Here is a 13,321-nt window from a genome sequence, read left to right as displayed (position 1 = left end):
CCATTTACTATTTTGCATCTCTGTGTAGTGACTGTGGAGGGATGAAATAAAGTTTACCTTGAGTAGCATGTTCAGGGTAGTAATCAGGGTTCATTGTAGGCCAGCCGGAAAGTATTCCTCTCTATTGAGTGGGTGTGAATTTTAGACTTGATAACTATATTACCTTCTTTTTTCTCTAGCTTATCTTCTGGAGTTACTTTCTTTGTGAAATAAGTGTCACTTAACTTGTTTCTTTTGATAAACTGATTTTGCCAAGGTGTTTGTCATAGGCATTGAGTAGAGTGCTTCTATTTTTGGAAGTCTTTACAGAAATTTAGATGTTACATTCTCCTAGTAACAGTCTCCTTCATTGAATAACTTTATTGATGGTACAGAAAGAGCAGTAGCTTTTTTGAGGAAAGAAGACTCTTGCTATAGGTTAAATTTATGGCCATGAAACTCAAGCCTAATGCTGCTCAGCAATCATCCTTAGCACATCCACTCCCTACTTTCCTGGCTCCAAACTCTCCCACTTTATATCTTTTCTGTCCTCAAACCCATAACATGTCCTTTCCTCATCCTAGCTCTAAGCTGATGCCCTTGCTCCTATTTTACTGAAGAAACTGAAGCAGTCAGAAGAGAACTTCCACAGACTCCTACCATAGTTATCCTCCTCCCAGAATCTGTATTCACGCCATCTGCCTTTTCTGTTGTTACCAGGTGAACTATCCACACTGCTCTCAAAGGCCAACCCTCCCATGTGCACCCCCCCTACTGGGTCTGTGCTACTATGCTATTATTTCTCCCATCTAGACAACAAAATGAAACAAAAGAAAACCCCTTGAACAGTCTAAGTTACTCTTCCTTCGAGTTGTTAACCTATTTCTCCGCTCCCTTTTATAGCAAAGTTCCCAGAAAGGTTTTTCTGTAATTCAGTCTCCCATTTCTCCTTTCTCTCTAAAGTCTACTCTAATTAAGCTCTCTACCACACTGTGCCACCTAAGCTGCTCCTGTCAAGTTACAGTTACCTCTCCTGCTCCATCCAGTCCAGTTTTCAGGCCTCATTTTACTTAGCAGCTGTATTTGATAGAGTTGATTATGCTCTCTTCTTTGAAACCTGTTCTTCACTTGGCTTCCAGGAATCTTATTGTTCTCTTGTCTTAATGGTCCCTCTATTGATTTCTTCTCACCTTCTGAGAAGGTGACACTTAACAGTGGAGTGCCCCAAGGCTCAGTTCCTTAGATCTGTTTTCTATCTATATCCCTTGCTTAGTGTTCTCTTCCAGTCTCATGATTCTCTGCTGGTGACTCTCTGTATCTCAACCTGGACCTCTGCCCCGAATTCCAAACTCATGTATCCATTTGCCTACTTGGCATCAAATTTGCATGTTTCAACCCTAATGTTGCCCAAACTGAACTCTAAATATTTCCCTCCAGACTGACAATCCACCATCTTCTCCTTCTCAGTGGCAAGTCTATCCTTCCAGTTGCTGAGGTTAAAACTCTTAGAGCCATTCCTAACTTCTTCCTATTTCTCTGGTCTCATATTTAATGTTAGCAGATACTGGAGGCCGAATCTTTAAAATATATTTAGAATTTGAGCACTTCTTTTCTTCTCCACTGCTGCTACTCTGAAGTTACTTAATCTTTCACCTGTCTTATTGCAGTATCTTCCTAATTGATCTCTTTGCTTTCATCCTTGCTCCTTTCCCTTTTAATCTATTCCCAACACAGCAATATTTCAGTCAGTCACATCTGTTTAAAGCCTTTCAGTAGTTTCCCATTGCCTTGCTCATTCATATTCTTCAAGTATATATTTTAATATCACCTTCTCGATCACTCAATGAAAATGGAATCTTCTCACTCACACAGTATGTCAACCCTGCAATATTTTTCTCCATAGAATGTATCACCTTATCACTTATTTTGTTCATTGTTTTTCTTCTCTTAGGGTATAAGCTCTCTCCCTAGTCCCAGAGTGGTACACATAGTAGTCCCAGAGTGGTACACATAGTAGGCATTCAATAAATATTTGTTGAGTGAATACAAACTTGGTACCTGTCCAAACCTGTCCACTTTCTTTATGAGCCCTGTTTTTAAAATGAACATGAAAATACATAAATATCTTCAGAATTTGTCTTTCATTATGCATGTAACCACCTACATTCTCCCTTTCTTACTGAAGTTTTAATTTTTCCCCACCTCCTTGCTTCAATTGGAACACACTTCTCCACCCCAGGACACTGCTTCCCCTGTAACCCTCTCAAGTGGAGGCTACTTATTCTCCCTTGCCCACATACATAGGATCAGGAGGTCAGAACCACAACCTTCTCCATCCACAATGCCTCTTCTAGAACACTACTTCTCCTTTTTCAGAGGGGCAAGGAGCGCGGGGTGGGGTGAGGAACCACAGCTTTGAGGCTTATTCCATTCAACTAAAGGACTTATACGTTCCTCATTGCAGTCATCTTCTGACCTCCTCATTACCTCTCACATGAATTGAAAATTTAACCCCTGACTCACTCTCTTGCCACCTTCATTCTGGACAGTAGTACTGCTGCTACTATCAGTGTTTACTGATTATTGAGCTCTTACAATGTACCTACCATATGCTTACCATTTCGGATAACATTGCCTCATTTAATCCTAACATAAACCATATAAGGCATTATTTTTTACACATTACAAATGAGGAGACTGAGGCTCCGACTAATTAACTAACTTGCCCATGGTCACATAGCTAGTGAGTAGTGAAGCTGGGATTTGACCCAGGTCTGTTTGACTCCAAGCCAATTAGTTTTTAGCTTTCACAGATAAATCTCAAACATTCCTTGAACAGTCTTGTGTCCTCAATTACTGACTCTTGATATTCTTATAGGTACCTTATACTTGTAGTTTTCAAGATGAAATTTATCATATTCTGTTCAAGGTTACACTTTTGCTTGTGATTATTACTTATCTAGAGTTGCCCAACCTAGAAACAAGGGAGTCTTATACTCATGTTTAGGCATTTTCAGTGTTCTCTTGATTTTGCCACTTAAGTAGCTGTTGAATCTGTGAATTCCCTATGTCCTGGCTATAACTCCTCTAGTTTAGAATATTGTCATTTGATGCCTGGATTATTGCAGCAGCTTTGTAACTGGTCTTCTTTCCTCTCATTTTACCATTTCTAGTTCATTCTCTACATTGCAGCAAGAGTTGTCTTTCTAAAGTATACATTTTATTATATTCCTCACCTTATTTCTTCTGGATTCTTATTGCTTTTAAGATGAATTTTACATTGCTTTATATAACTTCAGAGATCTTTATCATCTGGTCTCCTTTGATTCCTCTAGCTGCATTTTGTGCCATTTCGAATTTTGGACTCATTCAGCCATTTCTTGATTATAACTATGCTTTTTATTTTTCATCTCCAAGGTGGTAATTTGATGGATTTAGGTGATATTCAAGGAGATTCAGTCAATAATGAGACATAATGAACATACAGAATCATTATAATATATATTGCCTATAAAAGTGGTTTTATGACAGAGATCCTAAGAAAAATATTTTAGTAGAAGAAACATATAATTTGGAAGACAATAATGAGATTACTTTGAGAAACATAATTATATGGGTGACTATACTAGCATGCTTCTAATAACATGCTTTGTGAGTATTTGTATATCATATTTTATATCAGTGAATACTAGATAAAGGATAATCAGCAAATGTTTTTTAAATGGATAATCTCTAACTGAAAGTTAATTTCTACCTTTTCCACTAAATATTGATTAGTTAACTAAATATTGTTAGTCCCGAGTCACCTAACATCAGCGATTCATTCTGAGAACTGCATTGTCAGGCAAGTTCTTTGTTTTGCAAACACCATAGAGTGCACTTCCACAAACCTCGACAGGATAGCCCACTACACACCTAGGCTATATTGTACAGTCTGTTGCTCCTAGTCTACAAAGCTGCATAGTGTGTTACTATACTGTAGGCAGTTGTAACACAATGATAAGTATTTATGTACCTAATCATATCTAAACCTAGAAAAAGTACAGTAAAAGTATGGTTTTATAATCTTATGGCCAGACATTCCTATACTGCCTGGTGTTGGCTGAAATGTCATTAGATGGCGCATGACTGTATTATTCTTATAGTATGTAGATTTCAGTTATTCTAGAGTTATCTTAGAAAATGACTGTGTGACAATATTGAATACTAAGAAAACTGTCAAATTGGGGAATGACTTCAAAATATTTAAAGTGCATTTGAGTTGTCTTTAAATTTAGATTCATCACACTTATATACTTATGAGTGAGAGTACCTCATATTTTAAGGGAAATGCTTGAGAAATTTACGTGATTTTTGAAAAGAATGAGAACACAGTAAGAATTCTCTTGCCTGCTGCTCTCTTGGAAATTTCTATTTGAATAGTCTGTTCAGAGCGATGGGGCAAAGATGAGGATGAGGCTGATTAATCAAAATAGTCTTCCATCTTCCAACTTTATTTGAAACAGTTTAAGACAGAGTGAGACTCCGTCTCAAAAAAAAAAAAAAAAAGAAATATGCTTTAATAACCACAATGATGAAATCATTCTGTTTTTTTGAAGGTGAATTTGATATTTGGAAATATCGTAAAATTCTTTAGAACCAAGTGTTTACTTGGTTTTGAATAAAGTACATAGTCTTGGTATTCTTTTTTTTGACCAAAATGAGATATATTCTTAGACCAATAATTTTTTTTTTTTTCTTGGTGGTTGTTGTTGTTGTTGTTGAGACGGAGTCTTGCTCTGTCACACAAGCTGGAGTGCAAGTGCAGTGGCACGATGTCGGCTCACTGCAACCTTTGCCACCCGGGTTTAAGCGATTCTCCTGCCTCAGCCTCCTGAGTAGCTGGGATTACAGGTGCGTGCCACACACCTGGCTAATTTTTGTATTTTTAGTACAGATGGGGTTTCAGCATCTTGGCCAGGCTGGTCTTGAACTCCTAACCTTGTGATCCACCCGCCTCAGCCTTCCAAAGCTCTGGGATTACAGGCGTGAGCCACCACTCCCGGCCAAGACCAATAATTTTTATACAATTCACATGCTATTTCTGATTACCATTCTAAAGAAGGAGTTTCAGACATATTTTCAGTAGTGGAAGCCTTCCTGGTGTAAAACCATAGCCTCCCATGGTAGCTGTTTTGAAGAGCAATGTTGAATGTATACATTCTAATGTGTTTGTTAGAGATCAGTGGTATTTACATTTAGGATACCTGTATATTTTGTCTTCCTTTATATTGTTACTATGTGAATATTATGATCTTGTCATATGATTCTTATGTTTCACATAGCTTTCTCACTAAATATTCATAAAACAAACACAAATTTCAAAATTTGATAAGTTTTTCTTGTCACATTCATATAGAATACATTTAATTATGTCTTCTTTTTCTTTAGTAAATTGCATTCAGTGTTGGGGCACAAGTAAATAGAGGAGGAGGATTTTCTACTAGAGTTATGATAGGTGTCCCTTAGGGGGTCAGGGGAGTACCTGGAATTAATTTAATTTTAGAACCAATAAATGGAATGATAAATCAGATTACCTGGAGTGAGTGAGCAAAAATTAGAAAAGAATGCTGAGGATGATACCCTGTGGTGTACCAGCATTTATGGAGAGGAATATGTAGCAGACCTGGAAGGAAACAGAAGGACATAGCTTAGCATGTTGGGTTAGAGCATGAGCTCTGAAGTCATATTGGCTGGGATCAGTTCTTAGTCCCTCATTTCCTAGCTGTGTGATGGAGGGGAAGTTGTTTAGCATCTGTAAACCTCAGTTTTCTTATTAGTAAATGAGATGAATCAAGTTTTTACCTCATAGAGTTGATATGGAGCTTTCAGTATGATGCTTGGCACATGGTTAGCACTCATTAAATGTTAGCAAAAATGATGATGATGACTGCAATGACAACGTGCTGCCAATAATTGTCTTGGCCCACATTTCTCTACCCATTGTTTTCTTCCATATCATATCTTTTATTACATCTTTATTACCTACCTTCTGCCTAGGTGGCTTCTCCTTTAGCCTTGTTTTTACCAGTAAATGGCATCACTATTCATCTGTGTGCTTCAACCAAAAATCTCAATCATCCTTGATTTCTGTCTCTCCCTCACTCCTCATATTCAATTAATTGGCAAGTTTTTTGACTCCATCTCAAGTTATATTCTCATTACATCTACTGTCCTCATCTCTCTAACTCCTCAGGCCACACCTACTACCTCCTGTCCGGTCTCCCTGCTTCCATTCTTGCTCTACTCATCCTCCTTCCCAGTTCTCCATGCAGCATCATGAGTTATTTTTGTAAAATATGTATCAGAACACAGTATGGTGCTACCTTGCTGAAAACCGAGACCTCCTTACTCCTTACTCTTGCTGTCAAAGTGTAATATGATTTTCTCAGTGCTTACCTCTTTTTCTTTCTTTTTTTTTTTTTTTTGAGATAAGGTCTCACTCTGACACCCAGGCTGAAATGCAGTGGTGTGATCTCAGCTCACTTTTTTTTTTTTTTTTTTTGAGACAAGAGTTTCGCTCTGTTGCCCAGGCTGGAGTGCAGTGGCGCGATCTCGGCTCACTGCAAGCTCCACCTCCCGGGTTCAGGCCATTCTCCTGCCTCAGCCTCCCGAGTAGCTGGGACCACAGGCGTGCGCTACTACACCCTGCTAATTTTTTTGTATTTTTAGTAGAGATGGGGTTTCACCATGTTAGCCAGGATGGTCTCGATCTCCTGACCTCGTGATCCACCCGCCTCGGCCCCACAAAGTGCTGGGATTACAGGCGTGAGCCACCGTGCCTGGCCAATCTCAGCTCACTTTTTGTATTTTATTTTTAGTTTTTATATTTTTAAATTTTTTTTGTTTTTAATTTTTTTTTTTTTTTAAGTAGAGATGGATTTTTGCCATGTGCCGTATTTTCCAGGGTGGTCTTGAACTTCCGAGCTCAAGGCCTGTCTTGGCCTCCCAAAGTGCTGGGAGTGTAGGCATGAGCCACCTCGCCAGACTGCTCAGTGCTTACCTCTTTAACTTCATTTCTAACCTTGGTCTCCCTTGCTCACCGTACTCCAGCCACAGTGTCCTTTTTGCTGGTCCTTGAACACATCGAGTTCATTTCTTCCTTAAGACATTTTCTCCAGATGTTTTTCTCTGCTATGGCTTCTTTCCTTTCTTTTTGTTTTTTAGTCTCTGTGTAAATGTTACATCCTTAGCAAGATCATCCCTAAATTAACCAACCTGAAATAACTATCCACTCGTTTTCTGTCACATTCTATATCACATCACTTACTTTGTTTCTCTGCATAGTGCTTCAGTATGCAGAATAAATATTAGATATTATTATGTATTTGTTTATCGCCTGTTTAGTGTCTTTGTGCTATATCCTCCCTCAGTAATACTTGTGGAATAAATGAATAGATTTTTAACAACCACTTTTTACTCTCTGTCTCTGTCTTTCAGTAAAAGGCTTTTTCTCTCCATATTTAACTTTGCCAGGTGTAGCTGGTAGTTTTCATAGGGAAGTAAGGGAGATGGGAGTATCTTTGACATTAATTAATTATCTTGCTCATGATAACAGGAGAGATAATCAGTATTTTTGGTTACATCATTTGGATGTAGTAATTATTATGCTGGTAATATAACTAATGATAATTAAATGCTACAAATACCAGGGTCTTATAAATGTTTAATTAGATGACTGGTTATATTTGGTCACTCATTTTTCTTACACAATAGTAAAATTTCCTCCTTTGATAAAAGGCCGGTTTTAATGATTAATGGCATATTGTCTAAACTGATGTAAGTCTCTGACACTTACGAAACTTTAGGAATAGGTTACATTTGACATTTGACATAGTTAAAAAATTTAGGGAGATAATTTTTCAAATAGGAAGAAACATGAATAATTAGGTCTTGGTGGCACATATGGTGTTTTTTTGTTTATTTGCCTTTTTTGGTTTCCAGTGAAGTCTGTAGAAAATATGACAGAAGGTCTATAGAATACATGATAGAAAGGATATTCTGGTTTGTGTAATTTGGAGGTGGGTAACACCTTTTTAAAGAAAAAAGATAAAAGCATGAGCTTTATTGCTAAATACAATTTGTAAGATATTTTAAAGTTTTGTTTTAAATTTTGGAGAAATCCAACAATATTAATATAAAATGTAAGGTAGTTTATTTAACTAAGTGGCACAGGAAAATCACCAGTAAGAGATGAATTTTCAATAACAATGAAAACCTTATTAATGGTGTTAATTATTGTAATTAATACCAGCTTGTATATTAAATCATTGATAACAATACCTCAAGGAATTATCAGTACATAATTTTCTCTCTGGGGAGACTATTGAGTTCATGCTGTGACTCTTCTAATTTCCCCAGAGAGGATTATCATCATAATGTTATCCTGAATTATCTTATTGCTCAGTAAGTTTCCTTGCCTTCAAATTTAAAGCAAATTAAGAAAGTAATTTAGTCCTGGGAAGTTATTGTTTAAGGAGTCTGCACCTGTGAAAATATGAACCAGTGGCAAACAGAAGGAATTTTATTTTCAAATGAAAAGTATCTATGTGAAGGAAGCTCAGTAAACACAGACCGATATGTAGAAGTTAATCCCAATTAGTTAGTAAGATCTCATGTTAATGTGATTAGAGTGTATCCACATCAAAAAAATGTTTGTTAGTAAGAACCCAGAGCAGTATACTGATTCTCTACTAGATTCTACTTAGAGCTTGTAGATAATTATAGTCATGCTCTATGTATTTTGGGCCTTTTACATTCATTTAGTTCTTTCGAATACATTCACTGAGTTAGTATTTATTCTCTACTTCATGGCATTTTGATAAAAAGCTGAAAAAAAAAACCCACTTTGGTCTCTACCTTTGAGAAACTCAGTGTCTGGAAGGAGAGAAATGTATATACATAATTGACCCTGGAACAACAAGAGAGTAGTTTGTGCAGCTGAAAACCCATATATAACTTTTGACTCCCTAAAAACTTAACTATAAATAGCCTACTGTTGACTAGAGGCCTTACTGATAACAGAAAGTCAATTAACACATGCTTTGTATGTTTTGTGTATTATATAATGTATTCGTACAATAAAATAAACTACAGAAAAGGAAATGTTAATAAGAAAATCATAAGGAAGAAAAATGATATTTAATATTCATTAAGTGGAAAGTAGATCTTCATCTTTATCCTCATTGTCTTTGCATTGGGTAGGCAGGGGAGAAGGAGAAAGAGAAGGAGTTTCTTGCTGTCTCACGGAAGGGAGAAGTAGAAGAAAATCTACATATAAGTGGATCTGCACAGTTCAAACTTGTGTTGTTCAAGAGTCAACTGTATAAACAAGTAATTAAAAGCCTGTGTGATCCAGGACCCAACATGGTGCCTGCGTTTGTATGCCTCTTTATGGAGTTGAATGACTACTGTCAGTTGCTACAGAAACAGAGGTAGAAGCCAATAAAGCTGCCTGAGCAAGCTGAAGATGATTCCTTAGAAGAGCTGAGATGGAACTGAATCCCAAAGATGAGCTGTGGTTTGCTGGGTATGAAAAAGGAAGTTATTCAGAAGGCATGGGAATAAGCAAGTGCAATGCCATGGGCATGAGGCCAAAGTTCACAGTGCACTTGGGAAATACATGGTGCAGCTGATGGAGGGGGCCATAGCGAGGTGCAAAAGTGACTTGAAAAGCCTTCTGTCATAGATAAAGCATCATTATCCTCATTTGACAGTGGAAGAAACAAAGTGGGTTTTTACTTCCATAAAAGTTGAAGGTCCTCTAAGTGACTCACCTCAAATCTAAAAGCCATTTTTTGCAGCTTAGAAAAAAAAACCTGGGTCATTAAGGAACTTCAAGAAACTGAGACTCAGTTTACGCTCCAAATTGAGAACAGCAAAACATCAATTTAAGTGATTTTATTTGGTTTATATTTCATATTGATTTGAATCTCAGTATTTTGCTGAGTTATTTTATTCCCAGTAACTTAAAACATACGGGACATAGAACATCATTCAACCAAGAGAATATAGCTATTTCCTAAAAATAGTTCTTTACTTGAGTGGGAACCCATTTGATGATACTATTTTTTATTTAAAGCACCTAATGTAATGCTACCTACAGTGGAATGTAACTCAGCAAAATGAAGTATGGCATTGAAAACAATATACTATAATCGCTACCGAAGTATATAGATATATTACCTGCCTGATGATCTCCTAAAGGAGACCTCCTCTTACACAAGCTTATTTTTATACAAATTGCAGTGTGGCAAAGAGACCCAAGGGTAGTTGGAGATGTGCAGCTATGCTCCTTCTCATGTCAGCTCTCCACATCTACAGTGGGTGACAGGACATGGGAGCAGATGAGACAAGCTGTCACTCACCCACACTGCCCTTTGAAGAAAGGCCATGGGGGGAAAAAGGTGCCGCAAATGGGCTGTGAAGTTTACATACACTGCCCACTGTTAAACAGATTACGTCTAATGAAGTGTCTAATGCTCAGGCCATATCAACCTAATCCTTGGTGGCAGTTCATCCCTCAACTGCCAAAAAACACCGCCCTCTGGCCCTCTTTCGCCACTCTGGCGGCCAAGCACAGGGAGGTACCCAGTCTTAATAAACCAAGACAGTGTGTGATCTGACATGCAAATGTAGGTCATTGCATATGTAAATGTGTGATTACAAACCTGCATGCCAAAACACATTAGTGAGACTTTGCTCTCAGCATGCGGTTGTCACACTGCCTTAGCAGTTCACGCTAATATTTGTCAAGTTATTGTGCAGACAGAAGATGGAATTCCCAGTCAAATTTAAAGTATCTGAATTGTTTGATAATGTTCCTAATGATGAAGCTGTATTTTGCTGTTGAGATTGACAAATCTTCATTAAGTGAAAGAATGGTCTCTGTGTGTGGGAGAAGGATTTATACTTATTAGATGACACAGACTATTCTAGTGCATCAATATAAACAGTTCTTAGGAAATCACAGACAATTTAAAACGTTTCCTTTTTAAACAAAACCTTTATTTAAAGTTAAAAATGTAAAAAATTGCCAAATATCCATTGGCTATATCTGAGAAGTGGTACTTCGTGAGTTTCTTTGTTACATATATATCATTTTGTCACAGTGACACTTAATTGTAAATTCAATGGCTATGAAAAGAAATCCATTTACAAATGAACATCATGGCAAGTTATCTCCCTTTATTTGATAATTTTATTTTCGTTCTATGTTTCTTATTGTGGAATGCTTTTTCATCTTCATTTTAAACGCGTTTCTATTCCATTTTTGTCTTTATTTTTGTTTTTTTTTTTAGTCAAAAGACTTAACATTGAAAATATCTGTGGATCATCATGTAGGGTCCCATAATGTTGGGTCATATATAAGGTGACTTTGCTTAATAACCTGGCAGTGTGGCATAGGCTATACTTGGGAATCAACTAGACATTTACTTGGTTTGATGACATCTACGTTATGGGATTGGTGAGAGAATTGAATTTGATGGCATTTAAAGTCCTGATATACAGTACCTGTTAAGTTGTGGGGACAAAAATGGGACCTTCTATCATTGTTGTAGTAATTATAACAATTATCTTATGATCCTATACTTATGAAATGAATTTGAGAAATTTGAAAAATTTCTTGTACTCTGGTTATTTTGCGTATTTTAAAGGAAGCATGATCTTTTTCTTGACAGTATTTTGGACTTCTAGAAGAAGAAAACAATGTACAATAACAAATTATTGCTTCTTTTTTTTTAAGAGAAAACATTGGGTTTGAATTATAGTGACTCTTTGGCAGAATTTTACAGTTAGATGTAGTGAATTTTACATGATAGATGTAGTAAAATTAAAAGATAAAGTGTACTAGGTAATGCAAAGTGTTACCCATATATCAAAATAGCCTTCTGCGTAAGTCTAGGATATGGGGTCATCAGCCTTATCAAAGGTTTCTTTGAAGGACTAAGAGTTTAAGCTGAATGTAATATGCTCATGAACCAGTGCCATCTTTGCATTAATAGGTCTTTAATATTCAGTTTCATTAGAGGGTGCGCTAGCCTGGCCCCACAAGAATGTCATGTTTGGCTTGGAGAGTACAGAGGGGACTGCAGGTGTGAGGAGAATGGTAAAAGGCATGGAAGAGTGTGCTCATCAGTACTCCAGGAATCTTGAAAAGGCTCAGGCATGTCTAGCCAAAAAAGAGAAGATATAAGGGCGTGTGATAGTTTTAAATAGGCTTTTTTTGTTATATTTTAAACAGCTAGAGATGCTAAAATGAATGCCATCAGGAATGTAAAAGGTGATATTCCAACTTTAGCAATAGACAGTGTCTGACGGTAGTAGATGTTCAGTTATTGTTTACCCCATAACTGAAGATTGAATGAATAAGTCCATGAACAAAAAGTGAATAAAAGAACTAGGACAATCAGTAAAATTTATAACCTGAATTTTGTCTCAAAATAGGGATGGCCACTGTGCCCCTGCCCCCAATGTCTTATAATTATTTCTCTTATAGCACAGTGAAGAGCCTCTTCTATGTATTTGGGTAAGTCGTTTGAGAGCAGAAAGCATATCTCATTCATCTCTTATTTGCCTAGCAGCCAGCATAGTGCCTGGCATATGGTAAATATCAAAAAAATGTTGTTTAAAAAAAGAAATGTCTTTTTCCATGATAAAAAAACAACAGAGTATTGTTTAAAATGTTATGATGCGGTAGTAAACTTCTTGCCACTGGACATATTCTTTGCAGAAGTTAAATAACTGTCAGAAAGTTAACAAGTGTTTCATGCATTAGTTGAGAGTTTGGACTAAATGATTATGTATTTTTGTAAGGTCCATTTCAACTCAAAGATCTTTTCAAAAGAAAAGAAATAGAGAAATACTAGATTGGGTGGGACAAGTTTATATTCTGTGAACTAAAGACAAGTTACAAGGAGTTCTTATCTAAAAGTTCAAACTCTTCATCCCTATGTTGTATCCTTCTTCCTTAATTAACTTTCTTTTTAGGCTTTCCTATCTCACATACTCTCTCTCTCTATGTATATATATATGTATGTTTTATATATTTATTAAAACATATATGTATGTTTTATATATTTATTAAAACATATATGTATGTTTTATATATTTATTAAAACATATATGTATGTTTCATATATTAAAACATATATGTATGTTTCATATATTTATTAAAACATATATGTATGTTTTATATATTTATTAAAACATATATGTATGTTTTATATATTTATTAAAACGTATATGTGTTTTATATATTTATTAAAACATATATGTGTTTTATATATTTATTAAAACGTAT

The 13,321-nt window shown here is 36.2% G+C and overlaps 1 protein-coding gene across 2 annotated transcripts in view; it reads left to right on the top strand.

The window, feature by feature from the left end:
• The window catches only part of NEK7 (NIMA related kinase 7), a 157,441-nt gene that overhangs the window by 79,776 nt on the left and 64,344 nt on the right, over positions 1-13,321 (top strand). The gene's annotated exons all lie outside the window — the stretch shown is intronic.

Source organism: Pongo abelii, chromosome 1, assembly GCF_028885655.2.
Source record: "Pongo abelii isolate AG06213 chromosome 1, NHGRI_mPonAbe1-v2.0_pri, whole genome shotgun sequence".
Taxonomy (NCBI): domain Eukaryota; kingdom Metazoa; phylum Chordata; class Mammalia; order Primates; family Hominidae; genus Pongo; species Pongo abelii.
This window is presented reverse-complemented; position numbering and strand designations above follow the sequence as displayed.